The sequence below is a fragment of the Mastigoproctus giganteus genome, chromosome 12 (genome assembly GCF_048544385.1).
Source record: "Mastigoproctus giganteus isolate SK-2022 chromosome 12, ASM4854438v1, whole genome shotgun sequence".
NCBI classification, from domain to species: domain Eukaryota; kingdom Metazoa; phylum Arthropoda; class Arachnida; order Uropygi; family Thelyphonidae; genus Mastigoproctus; species Mastigoproctus giganteus.
In genome coordinates, this window is record NC_143586.1 from 5,384,122 (window position 1) to 5,405,323 (window position 21,202).

Consider the following 21,202-nt stretch of genomic DNA (forward strand, 5'->3'; position numbering starts at 1 on the left):
TTAATTTCAGGTGGTTGAGTGGTTATTAAATACAGTAATTAATCTTAACTGAAGATCGTTTTTAAAATGCAAATGGAACCGCTATTTTGAGTTAGCTATACGTTTTTATCAGCGAAACAGGAAAAAATAATAATAATAAAACTCTGCAAGTTGCTGGTAAGCGCATGCAATTGAAATTTCTTGTTGTTTTTTTTCCTTAAAAAATAGAAAAAACATCATAAATTTGAAACACTTTTCTGAATTCACTGATGCTGAAATCTGTCGATATGAAAATGAAAAAGGAGAAACATTCCATTTACAAATGGTTTGAGAAACATTAAATTCTGATAATTATTCTCAGGCAAAGATTTCTTATTCATGTTACTGTGAAATATTTGCCAAAACTTTGGCCAATTGAAATATTGACAAATATTTGCAAAAGCAATTCACGACACTACAAAATATGATTTTAATATCATTGAAGGAGGTGAAATTATGATTTTCACCTTCTTCAATGATAAGTATAATGACACAATACTAATTTCATGCAGTAGATTACTACTTAAATGCATTCATTTATGCATGTGTTTTCCAACCTAATGCTATTTTAACAGCGGATATATGAAATAATATACCATATTTTTGCGTTTTTTTTTTATCAATACAAATTGCTGTTAAATATTCTGTACTTAGTGAGCAGTGTCCTTGAAAACAACACCATCGTGTTATGGTGTAGGTCTGCATTTCTCTCAAGATTCTCCTCAACATGGACTACGCATCAGGACAATTCGTTCAATGATGCAGATCGAAGGGTGGAAGGATCCACTAGAGCATCCCACAAACGTTCCAATAGATTTCGACCTCGTAATTTAGTGGAACAAGGAAGAGAACATGTCATGCTCTCCAAATCACTCCTGAACGTGACACCCAGATCACATGGTGCATAATTATGATGAAATTAGTCCCTTCCAGGATACAGAGAACAATCCTATGACAGAATTAGCGCTTCTACGTTTACAATTAAAAACGAGAAGAGCCATTGCAGAGAGAAAGGCTGTAGTATGCAAATATATAGTGCATAATCAAAAAGAAAGATATAGAAAATACGTTACGCAGACCAGATAAACATTCAAAAGAAAAGAGACCAAATTTATAAAATTATATGACATTTATTATATACAGAAAATATAGGACGTCTTTCCAATGTAATACAACAAGGATTCTTAGCCTTTTTTTGATCGAGAACAGAAAAGGATAAGGCAAAGGAACAGAGTATCGTAAAAAATAGTGAAAACTTTCACTGATAATACGCTTTTACGCGCACAATATTTGCCCAATTAAGCTGACATGAATGAAGTTACAGTTTTCCAGTAGACAACTGTCCAGTACTAATGAATATTTTTAAATATTTTATATTGCATTATACACCCACGGGCCAAAAAAATTGGAAACCTTTTGCAATTGGTGTCAACAAGATAAACGTACAGTATACAAATGTAATTTGTCACATGGTATGATCACATGTTTCTTGGTATCATATAAATACTATATGCTTTCCTGGGGTTCTTTTAATCGAACCGCTCACGAGGAAGACAGGTGATGTTTGGAGCACGTTTAAGTGGCGCCCTGGCTGCCTAATCGATCTTCTCCAGATCTGAATCTAATTGAGACTGTCTGGGACATGTTGGAAGGGACAGTTCGGCTTCCTCTACTGACCACAATATAGCAGCAGCAGCAGTTGGCAAATATTCTGATGGAAGAATGGTCAAATCTGGAGCTAGAGCCCGTCAGACACCTAGGGGAATCCATACCACGACCTGTACGGGCTGTAATTCAGGTAAAAGGCGCCTACTAGATATTGAATATAGGTTTGTAATTTTTGTCCGGTTTTGTACTTGATTTGAAGAAAATTTCTTCAGCTACTTGATTTGGCATGTGTCAAAAGTTATGTCAGATTCGGAGATAACACATCCAGTTATTTTTCTGCCTTCTCCTTGGCGCAGCAACTGTTACCATTAGAACCTTTTCGTATCCAACATTAGGCCATAAAAGTTTGAGGACTATTCACGATTAAAGTGTACGTCGTTCTTTCTAGACTTCACGCTGGAAAGAATGATACTTGCTACAAATGGCACGAAATTTCTCCCCGAGTATGTTCGCTACGAATGGGCCAAGTCGAAATTGGCCTTTTGGCAATTGCCAAAAGGCCAGAGGTGTTGCAAGAAATGGCAGATGAATTAGTAGGTAATATTAATATGCGTCAAAAAAAAAAAAAAGAAGAAAAAGAAATAGAAGCTGAAACATTTAACTTTTCTTCTTCTTCGCTCCTTGTGAGTAACAGTGCCTATGGTTGATTGAACTGGAATTTTTTAATATTATTCAGTTATTTTGAATAAATCTGAAAATATTAGTAACTGCCCTGATTCCTCGCGCCTACTGTCTTAAAAACATTCTTTAAATTCAAATGTAATTTTTTAATTGGGAATTCAACAATCAATAAGGATAAAATATTTCGAATAACAATTATACACTGTTTCTTCAAACACGAAACCTCTTAGCCATTTTCCTTTTATTTTTCGGAAGGAATTCGGTATGTGTAAGATCAGCATCAATATTTAAATACTACCTCTTCCTCTAATGGATGAAGTTTATAGAGAATCCTCTGTTCCCTTTTCAATCTCTACCATTCACGTTTCTCAATTACATCCACTAAATTTCTAGGTGTCCACTTAAATTACAAGTTGCCGTTTAGATAACATCTATGCTATTGGGAATCTTAAATACAAAACTGGCAATTACAAAGTTATTCTTCAGTATCTGGCAATTTAATGATATACCAACGTTTTTGTATGCTGAAACCATCTGATCAACTGTATTATCGGCAGAAAAATTTCGTCTTTGAGATATAAGAAGCTGCACTTCGACGCTTCAGTCATCGACTATATTTCAAGCTGGATTGCTCAAGTTCAGGAGAGATGAAACTTAATAACGATTTATAAGCTGCAGATACTCATGTTCAGAAAGAACGATAGTTTCTCTGTTTTGGATACTATCTTTAGAATTTCCACAGTATTCAGTGGACAATGTCCTATTAGGCGGGCACCGTAATCACCGCAACATAGTGACAAACGCAGCCCAGTTTAATTGGAAGTTTTTCTTCTGTATGCCGCTTGGCCACCCACTTAGATTCGATACGTTATTCACAGGTATATCAGCATTAAGATTGCTAACAGAAGTTAATCATCGGCTGCTGAAAAAGTAGTGTCTTGAAACAGCTGTTACATCGATGCCCTGCGTATAAAACAAATAGCTAATTCACCTTTTAGATGATTAATAGTGGTTCCATTTTAAAACGATAACAGCAGTTTAGATTGATTTGTGGATAACGATGTCGTCCATAATGTGGGCATAAAAGAACCGTACATTCTTGACCCAGGACGGACCCTATATTCTTGAACAGCATTTTTCAATGGCCCCTGTCACAAATTCGATGTGTCACGGTTTGGTGTGGAGGAAAATGTGATATCGATGGACTGACTTTATGCTGCCAGTCCATCAGTGTGAAAAATGAAATCAACGGTGGTTCCATTCTTCCTCTACTAGGGAAACAGTGTCAGTTCTTTGTACATCAAGCGCTTCAAAATAAACTTAAATCTTTCAATAAAAGACCAACTTCCGTAAAATCGCGAATTGAACTCGCACTAAGTCACAAAATTTGGGCACATTGTGAGGAAGACTTCCAAACTGTTTTTTAACTACAAAAAAATGGAGTGAGCTCCATACAAATGCGCAAAAAGGATGTTTCTTTAAAGAAGGCTAAAGATCAGAGCGCTTCTCTAACTAGGAAAATATTACTTGGTAGTTTTGTTTATTCATTTTGCTTGCTTTTGGGGGAGGGGCTGAAGCCCGTCAGCAAACATTCCCCCCATGAAGCGCTCTGTTCCATTAATAAACAACCAGTATTACTAATTTGCTATTCTCCTTTTCATCAGCGATTACAAATGAAGACGGTTTCGCCTGAACTTTCGGGATTATGACCTATTCACACGATTATGGTCTTGTCACATTCGGACAAACCAACCAATCAATGCCACATAATAATGCTATGCCTCTTTGCACAACTGAGTAGAAACACCACTCCAGTTGTAAAAGGCATCACTCGATTTCTCTAGCCATGAACTAAGACACCGGCAGCATTCCTCCAATATATTCGGCCACACAGACTACAATGATGAAAAATCGGAAAATAAAGTTTACTATTTTTCACATTCAAAAGTATAAGATAGAAAAAAGAGAAATTGCGTGTATTTACAAACAGACTACTCCGTCTATTTCAATCTACTTTGGAACATAATCGCCAAGACCATTCAAATATTAAAGTGAAAGGAAAGTCTAATATTTTCGATACCTTCTTGAATATGTCATGGTGCTTGTAACACTATCGCACTGCTGTGTAACCTCATATTTGTTAAGGTAATGTTTTCCTGAAAGAGCTCGCTTAAGGAGAAGAAATAAATGGAAATTTAAAGGTGCAAAATCAGGGCTATTATGAGCGATACTATAAAGTCTTCTAACCAGTCTTTTCCAACCGGTCTGCTGTCAGTTGTGCAGTATATGGTTATGCTTTGTAGTGTGACATTGTTTTCTTCTTAGGACATTTCTCAATGCCTTTAGAATTGGACAATATATTTAGGCTTTTACAGTGTTGTGAGAAATCAATTAGCTTTTTTTCGTTGCTTCAGAAGATTGTATTTTTTTCCTCCTACACTTTTCCTACAGAAAAAATTCTTTGAATTTTTTATTCACTGGGTGTCTTGAGCTCTTACTCTTATAATGGCAATTCTCAAGAAAGTGCAGTCAACTTCACAAAATAATTTAAAAAACATTTAAAATTTTTGAATAATTAAAGTGCTTTACACACTAAGCTTCTTGATCATAGTGATAGATAGAAAGAAGGTCAGTAACAATAACAGATCACGGTACGAAAAAGCACTGTAAATACTTCTTGGTCCCATGAAAAGCAGAGTACAGTAGGTATAGTACATTTCGAAATTCGTAATTCCTGCTGTCTCGCAAACTTGTTAATACAGTCCACGAACCGACCAGAACTTCTTTTCGAGAGTATTAACAAGCCTGATGTACATTTTAAGTACATCTGCATGAAAGTTAGGCTCTTGATGGATACCAAAATGTAATGACTGTTCTGCGAGGAAAGATCGCTGTAATGTTTCTTTAACCACATCATGTTCCATGCCATCCCTCTATAACATGGAACATTATGCCGACCGGGCTAGCCGGGTAGGTAAAGTGCCTGCCCAGCAACCCAAAGGTCGCGGGTTCGATTCCCGCCTCGGGCTGGATATCACGATGGTGCCGAACCAACCGGTTGGTTGGATATCCCGGCCACGATACACGAAGGAAGCAAGAAAAAACTGGTTCCTTCGTGTATTGATCACATCATACGAAATAAATAAATAAAATGGAACATTATCCTGCTGAAGTAAGCTATAAATTATTAGAATCGGTAATGAAATACATGTGACATATCTTGTTTGGTTGGCATCAGCAAGAACACTAGCTGCTGGAAATAACTATCGCCAAAGTATACATTCTCCACGACGAACTTCATCTGGTTTGCGACATGTTAGTGGATTCTGCCATTACGCATTAATCCTCAGTATCTCTGGATAAAGCATGCCCCATTGCATGTGTTCTCACCATACTGCGATTCGTCCATCAGGCACAATAGCAGTATGGATTCATTTTTCATCATAGCTTGGTCCTGTCATCTGCATGATACCAATGAAACTAGGAATCGTTGGAACAGACTAGTTCTTCTTACCCACTATACGGGTTCTTTCTGCGATGAGTAGACAGCAATGACGTGCAGAAGGGTTATTCCTGTTCTTGACGAGACTAAATGTCCGATGCACCATGTGCTGAGCAACTAGGAACTGCATTATCATTCTTCTCATACGTACAGAGTTAGTTGTATCGTGGGGAATGGTATTCTTATTAAATTATCATTAAGTGTATGGTTAATTTTTGTTGTTTAAAAACAAAGCTTTAAAATTCTATTTTCATTGCTCTGTATTTTGTGAACTTTGTATATTAGAGTTTTAGAAGAAAATTCAAATCGAAGAACGAGTTTAGCCTTGAATAATACAATTCCTAAATTTCTTTGGTTTTATTTATTTATTTTTTTTTTTTTCAGCCTTCCTTGCATAGCAAGATGCCCGATGCCTGTACAACCTACCATGGAATGCCTTACTCAATGCGCAAAATTGCCTCTCATGAACTGCTGGACGATACCGACTTTTAAACCAGCCTGGCATTACCAACCTACCAAATCCATACCCTTGGCCGTTCCTTGTGCTTCATCTGTGCTACTAGTTTGCTTGGTTATGGATGTTACCGATAGAATAGAATATATGTAAAGTGTTACCTCTCTCTCTCTCTCTCTACTGAAGAAATCATCTTTTATGTATTATAAGCAGAACAATCCAAATACTCATCTTTGTATAACGATTATCGAATCATTAACAGACACACAAGGTTGACGACGGGAGGAGCAGCCCCATGTGACAGCTTGTATTCATTTCTTACAGAGTATAAGAGTGAGAATGTATTTCACTTGATATTTTCGAAAGGAAAATAAAAATCCTGTGAATTGCTCTGTGTAAACGATGTGATGTGTTTCATTTCGGTGTTCAATATAATCTGTGCTCTAGCTGTATTTATTGAAGCTTGCTACTGCTGCTGCACTGTTAGTTTTTTCCCATTCCAAAGCTTGCATAGTCTCTTCAGGGAACAAATGTGGCTTCGGGGTGATTTTAGCAGTATTTTAGCTGCTGCTATACTGTGTTTACAGCGTGTACTAACCATGGCTGTGTAATGTTTTGATGTTTTTCATTTGGATAAAAAGTTTTTAATTATTAAATAAAGGGTACTGGGCTGTGAAAATGCTTGTTGTTTCATTTTATATTACAAGACAAAATATCAACTTCATTTCTTGCATGGCTTATAAATTTCTCTTATTTAAAAATATATTTTATCACTGTATAATTAAAACCTGTCTTAATGTTTACAGAACATTTGTGCAAACGCACAAATGAAAGCTTCATTTCTGTTTATCCTACAAATGCATGCATTAAACATATTTGTAAAAAACAAAGATGAAGAGCAAACTGCAGCTTCTATATTTGATTCGGTTATGATTCAGTAAACTCAATTACAAAACAATAGTATTAATTAATAACAACAAGACTGGTATTCTTATTTTAATTATGGACTAAACAAAATGGGAATTGCTTCAGAAAAAATATACACACGCCTATTATGGTTATATTTACTGCATATTCTGATTTCTCATGTAATAGACCTTCCCTTCATATGAATTACCCTTAATTACGCTACAACTCAAACTATTATATTAGGGCCGCCCATAATTTCTTCTATACACCCATTTATGTAATGTGTCTGTAAATTTCGTATGTTCTCTGGTCGATTTTCCTGTTTTGCTGGACGAAAAAACTCCAGTTTCTGGGGGAAAAACCTTACTGTCCACGCCTGAGATCGACTAACTCAGCCACAGAGTGAAAAAAGCCATTGAAGTTCCTCATATCATCGACGGTATTCGAACCCGGGCCTTTTCCACCCGAAAAGGCCCGGGTTCGGTGTGGGGAGGATGGTGACCACTGTGCTACTCGCGCAGACCTTAATTACACTACAAATAAAGAACACTTAAAAATAAATACATAATCCTTTATTCATAGCGGGAGATCACAAATGATTGTTTTATTAATGTGTGTTAATCGCCAAAGCAACTAATGTAATGAAGCGCCAATATTATCTCTAAAATTGCGCGTGTTCTGTGGTCAATTTTTCTGCTTACTGGATGAAAAATTCCGGTTCCTGGTAGAAAAAATGCTAGCCTTACCTGAGAAAGTTGTGAAAAAGACCCATAAAATTCCTGACATCATTGACGGACTCGAACAGAGGTCCTGTTGTGTGGAGGACAGTGATTATAACCACTCTGCTATCAGGGAATGTTTGTTTTATTAAAAACGTTTTTATATAAACAAATCGTGTCGACACAGTGATTTTAATCTTTCTAGCCGATGAAAGTCATAACTCTTAATGAAATTATTTCTTCTTTAATTCTACCATGAATTAATTATCCAAACATTTGTAACTAAGTGACAAGTTGAATTCTGATTTAACATCATACCATCGCATATTTTGTGACAAAATTTCACAAAATGCTGGACTTTGCTGTTTCAGTAAAGGGCGATACAAAGAGCCCTCGTGGATAGCACAGTTGGTAGGATAGCCATTCTCCCACACCGGCTGGAAAAGATCAGAGTTCGAACCCCATCGATGACGTGAGGAATTTTTACGGGCCTTTTTTACAACGTGGTTGAATTAGTCAGTCTCAGGAGAAAGTAGAATGGTTTTTCGCAGAAAATCGACCTGAGAACATACGCAATTTACAGACAATATACACGGAGCAATATGGCCTTAGTCCCTAATGCTCTACAACCAAACAATAACAAAGAGCAAAGCGAGGTCTGAAAGTCACAGGATCATCGCAAGATGATCCTATGATTTTCAAGCCTCCTATTTCATACTATAAAGCCTAAATATGACGAAATAATTGTATATCCTGGTGTAACGGAGGATGGTGATTATAACCACTGCGCTGCCCGCGAGGGCAGTGTTTCGTTATTTGAGCCAAAATGAAAAGGAGGAGACACCCCGACAGTAGATTTTGCTACACGATAATGCACTTTTACCCCTGCATTTATCTGAGTATCTGACTTACTTACCAGATCTCGAACCATGTCATTTTTGAAATTTCTAAAAGCTTTTGGTTCCTAGACTGTTTCCAACGACTTTTGAAATATGTTGCTGTTCTTGGCACTACTTTCAAGATAATGTTGTTTAAAGCTTCAACTGATTTACCGGATAAAAAATTATTCCGGAAACGTTTTGAGTTGTATATAATTACTGCAGTAAATAATTTATTTTTACTTTTATTTACTAAGCTATAAAAAATTATAAATATAAGCAGCTATAATTTTTTATGACTGCTTCTTTCATCATGTTGCCATTCTAATACTAATAGTGATACTATGAGGGGGTGGTCAGAAAGTTCTGAGAATGGAGTATAAAAGACAGTTAAAACATTCTATCTTTTTTTTTTTTTTGCTTTTCAATACATTCACCACTAGTATCTAATATAATTCTAGTGTACTGCGACTGACGTGTATGGCGCAAGCAGCCATGAGTCCATGGATCCATCATGCACGGTGCCCTCTATCCAGGCAGGTGGTTTCAGCTGCTTATCTCAGTGCTAGAGCTTACACTCCTACACCAGACAAGACAATGCAGTCGTAGAGCAGAATGCTGTCCTACAGGAAGTAGTTATTCTCGAAAATTCTATTGTCAGGAAAACAAGAAATACATTATTCAAAAAGGATAGGCGCAGGGTATGTCTTCCAGGGACAAAAACTGATGACGTAGTAGAGCAGATATCATCTTTTAATATGGGGAATGCAAGAGACGGTATAATCTTTTAAGGGCAGAACACTTGATACTGTCAGGTGGTGGAATAGTGGCATAGTGTTTGTGGGGAGGGAATAAGGCGCCACCGGTGGTCTCCCACAGCTGCCCCAACACTTGATACTGTTGTACTTGTTGGAATAAATGATATTAAGGATAGGAAATCTGAGGACTTACTTAACAGGTACAGGACAATGTTGAAAAAAAGTCGCAAGTTAGGATTAAATTTGAAAATGAATGCAATTCTACTCCCAAAAATGACAGGAGGAAGAACATGAAGCGACCACTATTAATCAAGAGTAAACGCCAAGGCTCATGGGGTTGGATTTTTCTCGGAGTAGTCTGTGCTTGTTAACAGAGAGAGCCGTTTCAACAGCCAGTATACACTTAAATAGAAGGGGTCAAGAATTATCGGGGCAATATTAGGTGGGTTGGAATCTGATACTTTGAGAGATACACAGACTAATAGATTAACTAGAGCCGCAACCAGAGGTGTATGTGATTCTTGCACTACTTTTATTGGAATAAGTAGCATCCTGGAAAACAAGCTGTCGGGAATTTCAAGATCTAAAGGGGGAAGGGGGGAGTTCTCGTGCAAAAAGCAAATACATTGGTTGTGTTAGATTTATTAAAAGCAAAAACAGATGTATATACACACTTGTTTATACACTGATGGTAGGAGTGTAATACACATATTTGTGAAAGCTTCCAATGCGGACATTTTAGGAATATTAGTGTTAGTATTAGTACCAAATGATGCAATAAAAAGCAAACTTATACAGCATTAGCCAAAAAAAAAATGTTAATTCTATTTCTCCAATCCATCCCCTCCAATAGTTTTATTATTATTATTATTATAATTAGCCATATGGTGCAAGGAAGCCTGAAGCTTTTGCTGCACCAGCCAAAAAAAAAAAAAAAAAAATTTCTAAGTTACCCTGAGAGAGAGAGAGAGAGAGAGAGAGAGAGAGAGAGAGAGAGAGAGAGAGAGAGAGAGAGAGCAAACAAGAGTAAGAAGGGAATCACCAAGGAAAGAGAAGAATGATGATATCCAGCTCAGGACCCTGGGTGTGCCAAGCCCATACTCACCAGATGTGAGCCCCTGGGTTTAGTTCTTCCTTTAATTTATTCCAACTATTCACTTCCACAACAACGGATGGCAGCTTGTTCCGGCAATCAACCATTCGTTGGCTGAAGGAAACTTCCAGATATCCATTCTGCAACCATTCTTCCTCAATTTGAATTTATGTCCCATTCATGTGCATAGTCTGAGCAAGGGGAGGAATCTAATCAGCAATGAGGCCATTCAAAGGCCTCATTGCTGATTAGATTTCCTCAGGCCATTCAAAGCCTTAATTACCTCAATCAGATCACTTCGCAGGTGCCTGGTCTCTAGACGCTGCAATTTGCAGAACTGAAACCTTTCCTGGTAAGAACACTCCTTTGTTCTTACCAGGAAAGATCAGGTTGCAGCAGCATTCATTACCGCCGTTAACCACCTTACCAACCTTTGTATCAACTGAGAACTTAGACATTAAGCCTGATATACCTCATTAATATCATTAATAAATACAGAGGGCTATCGTACACATGGCCTCACTCAGATATAAAGGATGCAAAATTTGAATATGGGCAGTGCAACGTATACAGAAACAACACATAGAACAGGCGGGGGTGGAGGGTTATAGTCTGATAAAATCATGCTGATATGACATCATCTTTTGCCACTGTTTTTACTCGATATAGTCGCCTCGAATTTATATACGTATATGCTAAACTAGTAAAATCATAACCTGTGCTCCTCTTTTGTCAAATTCCTTTTTCTATGCATTGTATTATTAGCATTAGCATTAGCATTAGCAGAGGCATATGATGCAAGAAAGCAAGCTTATTCAGCATCAGCCAAAAAAAAAAAAAAAACCCACTCCCATTTCACCCCTCCGTTCGTTCGAAATACCTGTCCAGTTGAGCTTTAAATTTGTTTAGGCTATCAACTTCAACAACAAGTGATGGAAGTCGGTTCCACCAACCAACCACCCGCTGGCCAAAGGCAAATTTCCGCACATCTATCCGACATCCGTCCTTCCTCAATTTGAATTTATGCCCTCTGAGGTGATTATTCTGAGAAAGATGAAGAATCCCATTGGCATGGAGCATGCTCAAACCATTCAAAGCCTTATACACCTCTATCAGATCACCTCGCCGGTGCCTAGTCTCCAAACTCTGTAATTTGCAAAACTTAAGCCTTTCTTCGTAAGAGCAACCCTTTGTTCCATTTACTAATCTTGTTGCCCTTCTCTGTACCCGTTCCAGCAGCTCTACATCCTTCTTGAAATGAGGCCTCCAGACCTGTATACAGTACTCAAGATGTGGCCTTACCATTGCCTTATACAAGGGAATAATCACCTCCTTATCCCTGCTAGAAAAATTCCTGTATATCATTGACAAGACACCATGAGCTACTCTTGCAGCTCGTCTGCACTGCTCAGAGAACTTCATATCTGCCTCCACAATTACCCCCAGGTCCTTTTCATTCTCCACCACTGTCAGTGTAGTACCGCAGAGTTGATACGTTGCTCTGGGGTTACTGTTTCGCATATGCAGCACTTTACATTTGTCGATGTTAAACCTCATTTGCCACCTCTCAGCCCATCTGTTCAACCTTTCCAGATCCTGTTGCAGCAGCATAGCGTCAGTATTGTCCTTAACGACCCTGCCAACCTTTGTATCATCTGCAAACTTGGACATTAAACTTGATATCCCATCATCAATATCATTCATAAACACCGAAAACAACAACGGACCCAACACTGAACCTTGAGGAACTCAACTAATAACATTAGTCCACGTTGAGCAGTGTCCATTGATTACCACTCTCTGTCTTCTGCCACTCAACCATCCCCTTATCCATAGCAGCAATTTGCCTCCAATGCCACACTGCTCCAATTTGTGCAGCAGTCTTCCATGTGCAACAGTATCAAAAGCCTTTCTAAGATCCAAATATATAATATCAAAGTTATTCCCTGCATCCAGTTCTTTTGTGACTACATCATAGTATCCAATCAAATTGGTCAGGCAAGACCTGCCCTTAACAAAACCATGCTGCGTCTGAGCTATAACTGAATTCTTGTCTAGATGATCCTGCAGTGCTTCTTTAACCAGTACCTCCATTAATTTACCTGGAACAGAAGTGAAACTAACAGGTCTATAATTACTTGTGTCAGCCTTTGATCCTCCTTTGTGAATTGGGGTTACATTTGCACATCTCCAGTCTATGGGTACCTCCCCTGAGTCCAAAGAAGCTCTCATAATTATGGCTAGGGGTTTGCATACTTCCTTTGCTGCCTCCTTTAATATAACTGGATAGATCCCATCCACCCCAGGTGCCTTTTTTATGTTTATCCTCAACAATCTCTCCTCCACTTTCCTCTCAGTTATTACAAAATCATCCAGCTCACTGCCAATGTTTACTTTACCTACATCATTCTCCTTCCTGAATAACTCCTTATGCGTGAATGTAGATGCAAAATACTCGTTTAGATTGTTAGCCACCTGAGCAGGATCCTCAACTGTTGAACCATCAATATCCAGTGGACCAATCTGATTCATCCCTTTCCTTTTCGAGTTCAAGTATGTAAAGAACTCTTTTCTGTTTTTCTTTGCATCCTTTGCCAAGGATTTTTCATAGTCTGCCTTTGCCTGCCTAATCTCCTTTGTGAAATTATTCATCGTAATCAAACCAGTACATCTGAATGACATGATGCTTTGCCCTCCTGGTGGCACAGTTGGTAGAATCGTTCTCCTCCCCACACCGGGTTGAAAGAACCTGAGTTCGAGTCCCCTCGATTACGTAAGAAATTGTATGGGCATTTTTCACAACGTGGCTGAGTTAGACAGTCTCAGGCGAGGACAGCATGGTTTTTATCCCGGAAACTCGGGTTTTTCGTCCAGCAAACAGGAAATAGAACAAACAACACACCCAATTTACAGACAGTATATATGGATCAAAATGGCCTTAGTCACTAATGCTCTTAAAACCCTACTACCACATAATGCTTCTGATATTATGTCCGCATCTGTTTACTCAACACTACCACAAATTCGCCAAATTTATGAACTATCGTGACTCTAGCATATCCCGTGTCCACAGGTCAGTGAAAATAATGGAATCACTAGTTAAAGAAGTAATGCAGGACCATTGGGACAGGTATGCAGTCACAATCACTGCAATCACAGCATAGATTTTCAATATTTTCTAACCAATCTGATAGGTTACTATGATGCAGTGACCAAGGAACTAGATTCAAAAAATATTTTCGACATCATATACTTGGATTTCAGAAAGGCTTTTAATACTGTTGCAGGTAAAACATTGTTGTACAAACTGGAGAAATGTGGCATTAAGGACAAGTTACTACTATGGATAAAGGAATGGTTAAATGAAAGAAGACAGAAAGTAGTTATCAATGGACTAATGTTATTAGTGGAGTTCCCCAGGGTTCAGTGCTGGGTCCATTGTTGTTTTAAAAATGCATCAATGATATTGATGAAGGTATATCAGGCTTAATGTCTAATTTTGTAGATGACACAAAGGTTGGCAGGGTGGTTAACAACAGTCATTAGGGTGAGCAACTGCAACAAGATCTAGGAAAATTGGGTTGATGGGCTGAGAAATGGCAGTTGAAGCTTAACAAATGCAAGACACTGCACATGGGTAGCAGTAACCCTAGAGTAACATCAACTGCATGGTACTACAGTCAGGGTAGTTGAGAATGAAAAAGACGTGGGGGTAATTGTGTAGTCAGACATGCAATTCTCTGAGCAGTGCAGACTTCCCAGAACTCATGGTGTTTTGTCAATGATATACAGAAACTTTGCTAGCAGGGATAAGGAGATGATTATCCCTTTGTATAAAGCCATGCTTGGGTCGTATTTTAAGTACTGTATACAGGTCTGGAGGAAGGATGTAGATCTTCTGGTACAGATGCTGAGAAAGGTAACCAGATTGGCGAAGGGAACAAAATGGTACTCTTATCTAGAAAGGCTTCAATTCTGAAAATTGCAGCGTCTCGAGACCAGGCTCCTGCAGGGAGATCTGATTGGGTTTTTAAAGCCTTGACTGGATTAGTAAGCTGAATGTTAATGGTATTCTTCCACTTGCTGAGACCACATACATGAGGGGGCATAAATTCAAGTTGAGGAAGGATGGTTGCAGGATAGATGTGCAGAAGTTTGCCTTCAGCCAGTGGATGGTTGATTGTTGGAACCGCCTTCCATGTATTGTTGTGGAAGTGGATGGGTTGAATAAATCCAAGGGAGAACTCGACAAATTCTTGGAGGTTATGCGTGAACTTTTTTTTTTTTTTTTTTTTGGTGCTATATAAGCTTGCTTTCTTGCATCATTTGCCATTATTGCTACTACATTCAAGAAATTTCCAGCTGGATATTAAGTTAGTTTTCTCTAGACAACAACGATCATATATTTCTAGAGAAGGTAATAAAAGAAATTATACATTTGATTTGATAATAATTGAAAATTAAGCTCGAATAAATTTATCTCCAATTTTTAACTAGTCTTTAGCATTAGCATTAGTAGAGGGATACGATGAAAAAAAGCAAGCTTATGCAACAAAAAAAAAGCCCATCCTCTCTCAAAGGATGGTTGAGTGCGAGAGGGCAGAGGGTGGTAATCAATGGGTGCTGCTCTTCTTGGACTAATGTTATTAGTGGAGTCCCACAGGGTTCGGTGTTAGGTCCACTGTTGTTTTGTGTATTTGTCAATGGTATTGATGAGGGTATATCAGGCTTAATGTCGAAGTTTGCAGATGATACAAAGGTTGGCAGGGTTGTTAATGACAGTAATGGCAGTGTGCTACTGCAACAGGATCTAGATAATTTGGGCAGATGGGCTAAGAAGTGGCAACTGAAGTTCAACCTTGACAAATGCAAAGTACTGCATATGGGTAGAAGTAACCCCAGAGAAACGTACCAACTGTGTGGTACTACACTTAAGGTGATAGAAAATGAAAAAGACCTGGGAGTAATTGTGCAGTCAGATATGAGGTTCTCTGAGCAATGCAGACAGGCTGCCAGGGCAGGTCATGGGGTTTTGTCAATGATATATAGGAATTTTGCTAGCAGGGAAAAGGAGGTGATTATCCCTCTGTATAGGGCAGTGGTCAGGCCACGCCTTGAGTACTGTGTACAGGTCTGGAGGCCTCATTTTAGGAAGGATGTAGATTTACTTGAGCGTGTACAGAGAAGGGCAACAAGATTGGTGAGGGGAATGAAGGGATCCTCTTATCAAGAGAGGCTTAAGTTCTGCAAATTGAAGTGGCTGGAGACTAGGCACCTGCGCGGTGATCTGATTGAGGTATATAAGGCCTTGAATGGGTTGAGCACGCTGAATTCTGATGGGATCCTTCCACTTGTTCAGATTACGAACCTAAGGGGGCATAAATTCAAATTAAGAAAAGACAGATGTAGATTAGATGTGCGGAAATTTGCCTTTAGCCAGCGGGTGGTTAATTGCTGGAACAAACTTCCATCTGTCGTTGTGGAAGTTGATAGGCTGAATAAATTTAAGGAGGAACTGGACAGGCATTTGGAGGGAATGGTGTGATATATTTTTTTTTTGGCTGATGCTGCATAAGCTCATACATTTGCTTTCTTGCATCACATGCCACTACTACTACTACTACTACTACTACTATTTCACCCCTTCATGTCAACTTCCACAACAAAAGATGGAAGTCTGTTCCACCAATCAACCACCCTCTGACTAAAGGCAAATATCCGCACATCTATTCTACAACCGTCTATATAGTATACGTATCATTGCTGGTAGCATAATAGATATAATAATCATCGTCTTCTCACACCGTGTGTAAAGGGTTAGAATTCCATCAATGATGCGAGGAATTTTTAAGTTTTTTTTTACACTGTAGCCGAGTAACTCGAACTAGGCAACCCTGCATTGTTTATTTCTCAGAAAGTCGGGTTTTTCATCTATCAAAGAGGACAATGACCAAAAAATACACACTATTAGACACAGTTACGCTTTATAGCCCTTAACACACACATCTAATATACCGAGTGGTTATAAAATAAGTTTCCCTATTCAGGAGACTCTACTGTCAAAACGGCTAGAGATAGCACATTTAGGGTATGGGGAAGAGATTTGTACAAGAAAAAAAATTGTTCAAATTTACGCCACCAGGGGAGAAATTGGCACTGTAAATATGAGATGGAATACTTAGGATTAGATTTTAATACCAGAACTTAGAAATCTACAGATATTGTTCTATGTGCTTTCCTTCGCTTGAGATGACACTCTGAAAACGATGATGCGATCGTTTCTGTATATTGAACGGAGCAGTTCCTTCATTTGTCGACCAATGTAGGGAGGGGCACCATCTTGCATGAACACTACAGTCTCCAAGCATTGCCTTTCTTGCATAGCAGGAATAATGTGATCTCTTAAAAGAGCACAAATACCGTGCACTAGTTACCGTACACCTTACGGGGAAAGGAATGAAGTGTAGACTCTTCAAAGAAAAATGGTCCGATTATAAACTGTGCTGTGAATCCACACCATACTGAACAACATATGGACGTTGCAGTGGTCTTTCATGCAGATGGACGAGAATATTCGGCAGTTTTGTGCATTTATAGCCCCATGAAGAATGAAATGTGCCTCATCAGACCACAAGACCATTTTAAATGCTGATGGAATTCTTCCTCTTGCTCAGAATAATTGCCTGCGAGGGCATAAATGCAAATTGAGGAAAGGCAGTTGTAGGATAGATGTGCGGAAGTTTGCCTTTAGCCAGCGGGTGGTTGTTTGCTGGAACAGCCAATGCTATGTTTTGCTTTTATTGCTGGTTGTGTACGAACTTCTCAAATAGGTTGGATCCTTGGGGTAACTCAAAATTAGGTTGTGAAAATTTTGCCAAGGGAGTACACAAATTTTAAAACATGAACAAAGTAATACACATAAAAAAGCAGAAAAGGTTTTCTTTCTAAAAAAAATTTAGCTTATTCCGTGATCAAACTGTCTTTGCCAATCTCGGGATAGCAGAGAAGAAATAAATAGGCCCGACGTAGCCGAGTGGTCAGGAGCGAGAATGCATAGCATGCGTTCCTTGAGTAGACCGGGGTTCAAGCCCGTGACCACTAAATACGATAAATATTTGTATTGACGATTTATTGTAAACTCTACTGACTTGGTTATCGTGGAGTATAAAAAGAAAATTTCTAATCTGGCTACAGTAGGACTGACCCTCCAGAACTTTGCCCCCACTAGAGGCACTAGCCAGTTAGACCTAATCTTTGCAACAGACTCCCTCACCTTAGACAGCCAGCCTGAAACAGCCTTCATGTCAGACCACTTACCAGTAGCCCTCTGTCTCCCAATTGCTTCCAAGTCACCATGGCAACATCAGATACCAGTTAAGAAAACTGTGATTAGAAAATTGTGTTCTTCACTTCTCGATCCACAGAAATGCTGCTTTGCAGCATCCATCTCTCCTTGGGATGCCCTAAACCAATGTCATCCACAGCTCGGGCTGCACCTCCTTACCTGCTGGCTGAATTCCATTGCTCGATCTGCTGGATCAAAAACGTGTCAATTTCTCGCCGGAGCAAAGCATGGTGGGACCAACAGCTCAGCCTCGAATTTCAGAATAAGCAAAGGCTTCATGCAAAATGGAAAGCCACATCAGACCCAATAGACAGGACAGCATACGCAAGAACCCGTGCTCAGTTTAACAGATGTAAGTCTAAAGCCATGAAAGTCTACATTGGTAAAACACTCAAGGTAGGGAAGACACCGTTTAAGGCAGGACATGATGATTTCCCTCAGCAAATTAAGCCGATCGAATGGCTTGACTACATTACAAGATTCGAGCCCAAGTCTGCATCAGACCGTAAGAACCTTCACAACAATTGTCAGCGAGATACCCTCACATCCATCATCATTACAAAAGGAGAGCTCATCCAGGCCATCAATAGTATCCCACCAACATCATGTGCTGGATTTGATGGGATCCCACAATTTATCCTTAAGAGCGTAAGTGTTTTCATCATAGATGCGCTTCTAGGAATCCTAAATGGAATTCTCACAACTCAAAGTTTCCTAATAGCCTGGAACCAATATATAGTTCGGGGGAAATTCCAAAAACACATGGAGCTACCTCAGTATCACAGTTCAGGACAATTATAAAAGCGTCATGCATCCTCAAAGTTATGGAGAAGTGCCTTCTTCCCATCTTAACCAACCAGGTTCTCCCATGCAATTCACAATTTATCCATTATGCACTGAAATGCAGGTCCACCATCACCAACCTGCTGGCAACCACTAACACCATTCTGGAGGCTCTACAAGACAGGAAGGAGATGGCAATTATGTATCTAGATATCCAGTCTGCCTTCGACTGCATTGACGTCCAGCCACTCCTTCAGTTATGAGGAGTGGCTGGATATCAGAGGGGGATATCAGATTAAAGGATATATCCTTGAATTCTTAAAGTCACTTCTTACAACCAGGGTTCTTCACCTGACGGTGAATAAAAAATCTTTCACTAGGAAAGCCAGTGTAGGTGTTCTCCAGGGCGGAATTCTGTCTGGGCTCCTCTTTACTGCTGTCATCCACCCATTCCTATGCCTGGAAATGGATTTTCTCAGCTACGCAGATGATTTGAAGCTCCTCTATCGGATCCATGGACCGACCAACCTGAGACTGCTTCCGACACCATGAACAACAGCCTAAAAGCTCTAGTTACATACTTAGCACAATTCTCTCTCCAGATTAACCCAAATAAATCTGCACAAATGGTGTTCTCACTCAAATCACACCCAACTCAACTAAACCTGAAAATCCATGGAACCTCCATTCCTCCAGTAACCAAGCACAGAGATCTCGGGGTCATCTTTGACCCTAAGCTCATCTTTAAACACCATGTGGCAGATATTCACAACAAGGTCTGCCGATCCAGATGGCTTGCCAAACAACACCTCCTTCATGTCGCAGAGTCTCAGTACACCATTCAGTATATTTACCGGTTTCTTCAGCCAGTCATTACCTACATATCTGAAATCTGGGCGTCGGCAGCAAAAACCACCCTAAAAAACATCTCATCTGATGAGTACTGGCTTCTTTGGGGGTGCTCTTGAAGCACAAGCTTCTACTCTTCACTCATACTTCAGAAATAACCAAACTTCTAAACTACAGAAAAGTCTCAGAACGGATCTTCACCGTCCGCTTACTCGTCACCATTAAAATGATAGTGGGTGAAATCAACACGCCAAGTTTTTGGCAGATTTGTAGTTTTTAGAATATCCCCGAGACCCTTAAAGGCCCTCCCTTCTTTACAGTCCGTGGTGGAGGCTCAGGAGGGGCGACAGATTCCTACCGATGAAAATACTCCAAAACGTCCAAGATATGAATGCTGACTACAAGAAATTCATTGAGGACAAAGCCTATAGAAGACGTATAATCAGGGAGCAGCTCTCATCTTCAACCGAGTGACTGTCACTATTTTTCCTTGATCGGTTTGTTGATATTGTAAAAAAAAAAAAAAAACTGTTTTCATGTTTTTTGTTGTTAGAGTTTTAGTTCGTTTCTATGTTAAACGCCTAGTATTTTTGCTGCTATGGACATTGCATCAGGCACACATGTAAATTTTACTTATTTTCGCTGATTGCAAAATAGAAAAGGACAGACTGATTTAACAAGTATCATTGATGTAGTTCTGTTTTTAGAAAAACAAGGCTTTGCATTTCGTGGTCATCGCGAATACAGAAGCTTAGGTGGCCCAAGTGCAAACGAGGGAAATTTCTTAATGCTCGTCAAGCTACTAACTGAACATGACACATCACTTAATCAGTATATGTTACAAAGTGAACGAAATGCAACATATTTGACCCCAAATATACAAAATGATTTGATACTCGCTCAGGCAGCTGGGCTCACAAAACTGAGAGTGAACGAAGTCCAAGTTGCCAAATACTTTTCTGTTATACTTGACTCAACCATTGTTGTAAGCAGGAATGATCAGTTTTCCTTATCACTTCGATATGTGACAGAAACAGGTGATATTGTGGAGCTCTTTGTTCGATTTCTCGAACTGCCTGGGGCAAGTGCTGAAGACTTCTTTTGTGTTGTGTTGCTGCTTTAAACGAGCTAGGGCTATCAATCACAATGTGTTATGGCCAGGCATATGATGGAGCCAGCACAATGGCTGGTCAAGCATCAGGTCTTCAAACAAGAGTAAAAGGAATTGTCCCTCATGCACTTTATACGCATTGCTGCGCTCATAACTTAAGTCTCACCCTAGGTGACTCAGTAAATTGCAATGTTCACAGTCGGTTGTACTTTGGAACTCTATTTTGCCTCATCTATCTGTGCTTCGGGAGGAGCAACGTAACCAATTAGTCTTTTGCATTAACATTAAAGAAACTTTAAAAAAAAAGATAGGCATCCGGGAATATTTCGGTAGAGGCAATTGTGCAAAGCTTACCAACCATTGTTGTTGCCCTGAAACAAATATTAGATGGGGCTATTAAGAGTACCCCAGAGCAGCTTGCTGAGGCAAAACACATTCTTACAACTGTTAAAATATATGAATTTGTGGTTTTTCTTATAGTATGGAAAGAACTC

The 21,202-nt window shown here is 39.2% G+C and overlaps 1 protein-coding gene across 9 annotated transcripts in view; it reads left to right on the top strand.

Moving 5' to 3' along the window:
- Positions 1-6,942, top strand: part of LOC150076647 (myosin heavy chain, muscle-like) — a 138,992-nt gene extending 132,050 nt beyond the window's left edge. For all 9 annotated transcript variants that reach the window (XM_090386358.1, XM_090386356.1, XM_090386357.1 and 6 more), the window contains exon 43: positions 6,194-6,942. The gene's annotated coding sequence lies outside the window, so the exon portion shown is untranslated. The remainder of the gene's footprint in view (positions 1-6,193) is intronic.
- The last annotated feature ends 14,260 nt before the right edge of the window (positions 6,943-21,202 follow it).